Source organism: Manis javanica, chromosome 13 (genome assembly GCF_040802235.1).
Source record: "Manis javanica isolate MJ-LG chromosome 13, MJ_LKY, whole genome shotgun sequence".
NCBI classification, from domain to species: Eukaryota; Metazoa; Chordata; class Mammalia; order Pholidota; family Manidae; genus Manis; species Manis javanica.
In genome coordinates, this window is record NC_133168.1 from 76911128 (window position 1) to 76917701 (window position 6574).

The window sequence follows — 6574 nt, forward strand, 5'->3', positions numbered from 1 at the left end:
CATGTTGGCCTTGTAACCTGGGCATGGAAATGCTCTTTGCTTACCTAATATTCCCTATGGTGTCAGGCAAATAAGCCATTCTTCATGGTTGGCCTTATACCTTCACCTAGTGTTGTCGTGAATTACAGGGAAGTTCCCCTGTTCCCCTTGAGATGACTGCACTTTGGTGCTGTGTGAAGTGATCCATATCTGTGCTGTTTCTAATCCATTTACAAAACCACTTCTAACCTGACTGTGGAGGAAAGGTTGTCTGCAGATGCCTGGCAGCAATGATGGTGTAATACTCATGAGTGATGAGGGGTAAGAGGCGCCACCGCAGGCCAGCACTGCCCACCAGGCCTGTTCTTCTCAAAAATGCCTTCTGACCCCCAGTTGGTACATCAAAAGGAAACCCCCCCTGGAAAGCTTGATGTCTGATTTGCCAGGAGTAACCAGCACAGAAAACCACACCCATCTCAAAGAGATTGCAGTTATGATGTAAGTATGTATTGGCAGCTTTACTTATTTGTTTTAAATTAGCAATTGTTTTAATGTCTGTGGATGTGAGTTTGGAGTGTGTGCCGAGTCCATGCTGCACATGACATACAGTTCTGTTTAGATGTTCAGAACTGAAAGGCCGTTGCTCACTTTGGTCTTACAGAGAACAATCATGGTATTATAGGCATTTTAAAGTATTTTGCTTCATTTCTGAAATATGGCTCTTCTGTTACTCTGCTTCCCTGTAGAGCTCTGGGGCAAGACGAGGCTGAATGGCAGCCTTGGAAGCAGACAGGAATGTGGTGCGGCAGATTTTGGAGACCCCTGGTAATTCTGTCAATTCTTAATCCACACCAGCAGAGCTCTTCCCAGCCCGTATCTGTCCTGTCTTCTTTCTGGTACAGTCTTGGAGTCCATCTTCCCTATTATTTCCCTTCAAACATAACCCCACTCTCCTTAGAGGGGTGGGACCTTCCCAAGGGAGGAAGGAGGAGGGATGGCTCTGTGTACTGAAGTCACAGAGTTGAAATCCTGTTGGAATAACTCTGAGGAAGTGACTTGAAAAGAACGGAATGTTTCTGACGTCAGGGTACAGGAGGATCTCTGCCAATAGCCAACAATATATGACTTTTATTTCTATGGTCAGTTAGCCAAAAATATGCCTCATTCAAGGCAATGTACTTTTTAAGTTATATTTTTACAAGAGTATTTTATATTTGTGTGTGAATAGTTCACAACATTTATAATCTGCCATAAACATGTTTTGCTGGTGTATGTTAAACAAGATTGCATATCTTCCTACCTGTGACTTCAGAGGAACTTCTTTTTATTTTTATAAATAAAAATACACATATATATGTTCCTAAGGTCACACACACACACACACACACATACACACACAATATGTACACATACCAAGATAATGCTTCAAGTTTTTTAGCTATAAACAAAGCAGAATTCAGCATTTGAGATGTTTTTTACATGATAGGCATTTCAAATGTTCCCATAATGAGTGACTACTCCCCCTTTTCAGGGAAACATAAGTCAAATGTAGAAGCTGGCAGCCATGGGGGTGGCTCTGTCCACCCTGCACACTGTTATTCATACAAGGTCCTCTCCTCCTTCCCGGCTTCAACAGGCTGCTGAGTACCTCTTTCTATTGCAACAACTAACCTCATGCAATGCCCTTGCTTTCAGCTCAGTCACTGGCTCTCAGATCCATGGAAGTGAATGAACAGCTCCTCATTCTGGTCCCTTCTGTTCCTCTTGTCTGTAGCTCTGCTCACAGCATCACGCTGTCTCACCCAGGAAAGACACACAGGACAAATCTACATAGAGGCTGAGAGACCCTCCCTCAGGACTGTGAGGAAATAGATGTTTACTGAGCACCCTTACGCTCAGAAGATTTTTGCAGTGAGAGTTCAGTGAGTTATTTCATTTTTAAAATGTCACTATTGCTATTTGAAAAATTAATACAAGCACATGGGAAAAAATCAAACAGTATGAAAGACAGACATTGAAATAGTGCCCTCCCTATGACTCCCAGATCTTTTCCCCAGGAGAAGAGCTGCTTTTGTTTTTTTTTATGTGTCCTCCCAGGAAGCATCCCGGATATGGGACATATGTACATAATAGTGGGGAGTGCATGTGTATGCATTTCCCCACTTTTCTTACAAATGCAAAAAGTAGCATCAATATTAATTTTTCCAAGCCTCACTCTTTTCATATTATCTTGCATGTTGCTTTATGTTCATAGAGAGAAAGACTTGATCATTTTTGATGGCTATATAATCCTAGTGATTTGTGAAAAGAATGGTACCATTTGGGGTTTGATCAGGGAAGCAGGGCTACTCTGAGTGACCAAGAATTAGACCTTCTGCAGTCTGGGGGCTGGGGGGACAGCCAATGTATGCACGGGGACTCGCAAACGGTGCTCGGTTGGAAGTCAGTAGAGTCTGCAGCCAGACCGAAGGCTGGTGGGGTGGGGCGACAAACCGCAGCATGTGAGCCTAAAGGGAAACCACGTCTTTGTCTCATCGCCTCTGTTGTTGGTCATCAAGGAGACCTGCAGGATAAGCTGGCGCCCTTTACCTCCAGACGGCCTTGTAGCTGGCGAGGATGCAGAGAACCTGCAGGAGGAAATGAGCTACTACTACACCGTAAATTGGTGAGCAGCCTGCATGCAAGGTGCAACCGCTGTACACCCATCTTCAGACTCGGCATACACTGCACCCCTGCTCGGGGCCCTCGTTTATTTCCTTGATGAGCCCTAATCCAGAAACGTGCAAGGGAGGGAGCCGGGAAACCTAGTTCCAGCTTAGCTGGGCTCTGCAGTCAAAGCTCCATGCTAGCCCCACGCTGGTGGAAGGTAAGGGTGTCTCCTGCCCTTGAGCCTGCCCGGGACGCTGTGATGAAGATCCTCACCTGTGTCTTCATTTGCTTGTGTAAGTACAACTAGAAAACTAATTCCTGGAAGTGGAATTCCCGGCCCAGAGGATGTGTCCACTTTTTTTTTATTAGATATTCTTAAATTTCACTCCAAAGAGGTTGTACCAATTTGTATTCCTGTCAATAATGTATGAGAGTTCGGATTTCCCAACATCCTCATTAATGGAATGTATTATCCTACTTTTTAATCTTTTTTATTTTGATAGGTTAAAAAACAAATGTCATTGTGGGTTGAATTTGCACTTCCTTTTCTTATATTTGTGGCTGAGCATCTTTTAAAAATGTTTAACCCATTTGTACTTTTTCCTCTCACTGATTGTATTTAGCCATTTTTCTATTAGATTCATTATCTAGTTTTTTACACTGACTTGTAAGAGCTTCATTATATATTTAAGCTATTTATTGTGTATAATGGCAAATGTTCCCATCTTTTGTCTTTTCCATTTTGTCTATGCAGAAGTGTACTTTTATGATAGCACAGTTATCATATTTTTATTATATGGAGTTTGAGGTTCTTGCTTTTAGAAAGGATTGCTGTCTCTTTGGTTTTTCACAGAAATTCTGAAAGATAGGTAATATGATTCCTAGTCTTCCAATAAGAAACCTAAGGTTGATAGAAGCTAAGTAAGTGGCATAAGGTCACATAGCAGGTGGTTGAATCCATCTAGGTCCCCCCAGGAAGCACATGGCACTGTCCAAGTTGGTATTTGAGGAATGTTTAAGAAAGGGATTATTTTCAAAGGTGTGGAGACAGTATTGGAAAATCACAAATAACAGGGTGGCTCCTCAGGGCTGCAGCAGCGGGCAGAACTGTGAAGGCCCCAGGGCAGAGGGGCACCTGGAACCTGGGGGGAAAGAGCTGCTGGGCAGGAGAAGCTGGAAGCCGAAGCAGAGCTGCCCCTCCCTGCAGATGGTCAGGCCAGACTGTGGGCAGCCCTGCCGATCTTTGACAAGCTGGAGGGACGAGTATCCTTACGTCTTTCTCTTCACTCCAGCAGATACCTGGCTGATAATATTCAATGACTGAACCCCAGTGAGAGCCAAGGAACAGATATTACTTGGGATTGAGCAGGAAAAATTAATATTTAATGTCTCTTTATGACCTTTGATGAAATAAAAATGACCTGGCTCTTCAGGGTGTGAAAGAGGAAGAGGAGATCAATGAAATTCATTGCACTCATGTAAAAATCTCTGGCCAGTGCCATCATATGTGAAGAAAAAACAAGAAGCTCAAAGTGAAGATGAAAGTAACAGGCTGTTTGGTCACTAGAATCAAAGGTGTTGCTGCTTTTGAGTCAGTGGTTTGTGCCATTTTAATGGCTGTGAATATGTCATTAGATTTGTGATGTATTCCTCCCACCTTCATCAGTTCATTTGAGAGAAAGTTGCCTATCACCAACTTCCACTCTACAGAAGAAACATAGAAAATTGGGCCTTCAGACGTAACTCTGAAGCTTATTCTAAGTTAAAAAAAAATGAGGAAGGCAAAAGTCAGACACTAGGATATGGGCATCACCTAAATGATATAATCCAGCTGCACGAAATTGCGTTTAGCTTCTGAGGACTTCTCTGTAGCTCAGGGACTCATGTTCTGGGTGAATTTGTCCAAGAACCACAAAGCAGGGAGACATTTTTCAGAGACGGTTGAATTAGTTTGGGGAGAGAGAAAATCCTGAGCCAGGCACAGTAGAGACAAAGTGGGGTAAAGTCGAGAACCATTGTGCAGTACTTAAACTATGTCCTGGACTTAAAAACTAAGGGAAAAGAAGGAGTGACATCTTTTAAAATTTTAGATTTTCATGATGGAGAACAGCGGCACATTAAGCAGAATTTGTATGTCCTGAAGATGTCCTCAGGAGCTGAAGGGAACAAAGAAAATGAGTTTCGTTTATAGACTCTGAAGCCCAGATAACTGTGGATCATTTTGGGAGAAGTAGTCTTCAGACAGTGGATTCTGTCACTGGGTCAGTGGCAGTGACCCAGGAGTTTTGGTGACTGAAGACACAGATATAGGAAGACACATTCTCTTCACAGAGCTGATAGTTAAAATTCTGATAGTGAGACAAGATTTTAAGAAGAAAAAGAGAAGGCTGAGGATGAAAACTTCGGGAAAATCATTCTTTGGAGAACCATGTAAACATACCTCACTACACCATAGGCCTCTAGCTAAGCAACAGAAAAATCTACAATTCTTAAATCTATGATAAAAGGATCAAGCACAGAAGTTAAGGAAAAACCAGAGAGGAACAGATACAACTGTGGCAATCCCTGCCTCAGGAGAAGCATGGTGTCTTTCTGGATATTGGTCCATTTCATCTAAGTCATCAGATCTGTGGGCGTAGAGTTGTTCTTAATATTCCTTTATTATTCTTTTCATTTCCATGGGGTCTGTAGTGATGGCCCTTCTTTCATTTCTGATATTAATAATTTGTGTCCTCTCTCTTTTCTTCTTTGTTAATCTAGGTAGGGGACCTTTTTTTTAAATTGCTCTTTTTAAAGAAACAGCTCTTGGTTTCATTGATTTTTCTCTATTGTTTTCATGTTTTCAGTTTCATTGATTTCCATTGCCATTTCCATAATGTTTCATTATTAATTTTGTTTTGCTTACTTTGAGTTTAACTTACTCTTCTTTTTATGGTTTCCTAAAGTGAATACATACATTACTGACTTTGGAGATTTTTCCATTTCCAATATATTCCTTCAATGCTATAATATCCTTCTAAACCACTATTTTTGCTGCACCCCACAAATTTCAACATGATGTATTCTCTTGTCCATTTTCTTCAAAGCAGTTTTTACTTTCTCTTGAGAGACGCTGAATCTGGAGGTGTCACGTCGGGGTAGTGGCTGGCTCTGTGCCTCACTAACAGCAGAGCTCCCTCCACAAGCACAATCATCACAGTCACACATCCCAAACCACCGCTCCCCAGAGCACTCGCTGTGTGCCGTGCTGTGCGGCCGACACTTCATACTTGCCCTGTATACGTGCCTCCCCACGTCTTTACAGCAGATGTAATCATCTCTACTCCAAATGCAGAAACTTGCCAAAAGACAGAGCTAATAGGAGGTGGACTTAGGAACTGAATGCATGTTTGGCTCTCCCCGTCCCCAGCATCAGATTCCTTTGTCTTTTTGCTTTTCCTGGAAAGTGGGGATACTTATGTTTTGCAAATTGCATGGCCAGACCCTTTACCTCTGGATCCTATGTCTTGTGTCTGCCTCTGGGTCACCCTTACGACCTTGATCTTCATGACAAACAGCCCTGCGCCTCCCTTAGTCACCATACCCCCTCAAACATCTGCAGTATCTCACTCTACCTCTTCAGAGCCAAAAATCTCAAAAAAACGATTTACAATTCTTCCTCCCACTTCTTCCCCTCCCCTTGCTTTCACCAGTTTGCTACAAACTGTCTTTGCTTAATCTCAATGGCCAGTCTTCAGTTCAATGGTCAGTCTCCACTGTTCATTTTACTTGACTTCCCAACAGCTTTAAACATGATGGGATATTCTTTACCATTTGATACCTTCTCTTTTTTGGACCCAGTGGCACTGCTTTTTCCTTCCTCTCCCTATCTGGTTTTTCTCCTCTGACCATCTCAACTCTGGCCCTGGTCCTCAGACCCTCACATTTCCATTTATCCCTCCTTGCT

The 6574-nt window shown here is 42.6% G+C and overlaps 1 long non-coding RNA gene across 1 annotated transcript; it reads left to right on the forward strand.

Moving 5' to 3' along the window:
• The first annotated feature begins 725 nt into the window (after positions 1–725).
• Positions 726–2870, forward strand: LOC140845491 (uncharacterized). The gene is made up of 3 exons (XR_012124290.1): positions 726–804; positions 1754–1901; positions 2538–2870. It is a non-coding gene; the product is annotated as an uncharacterized lncRNA (long non-coding RNA).
• The last annotated feature ends 3704 nt before the right edge of the window (positions 2871–6574 follow it).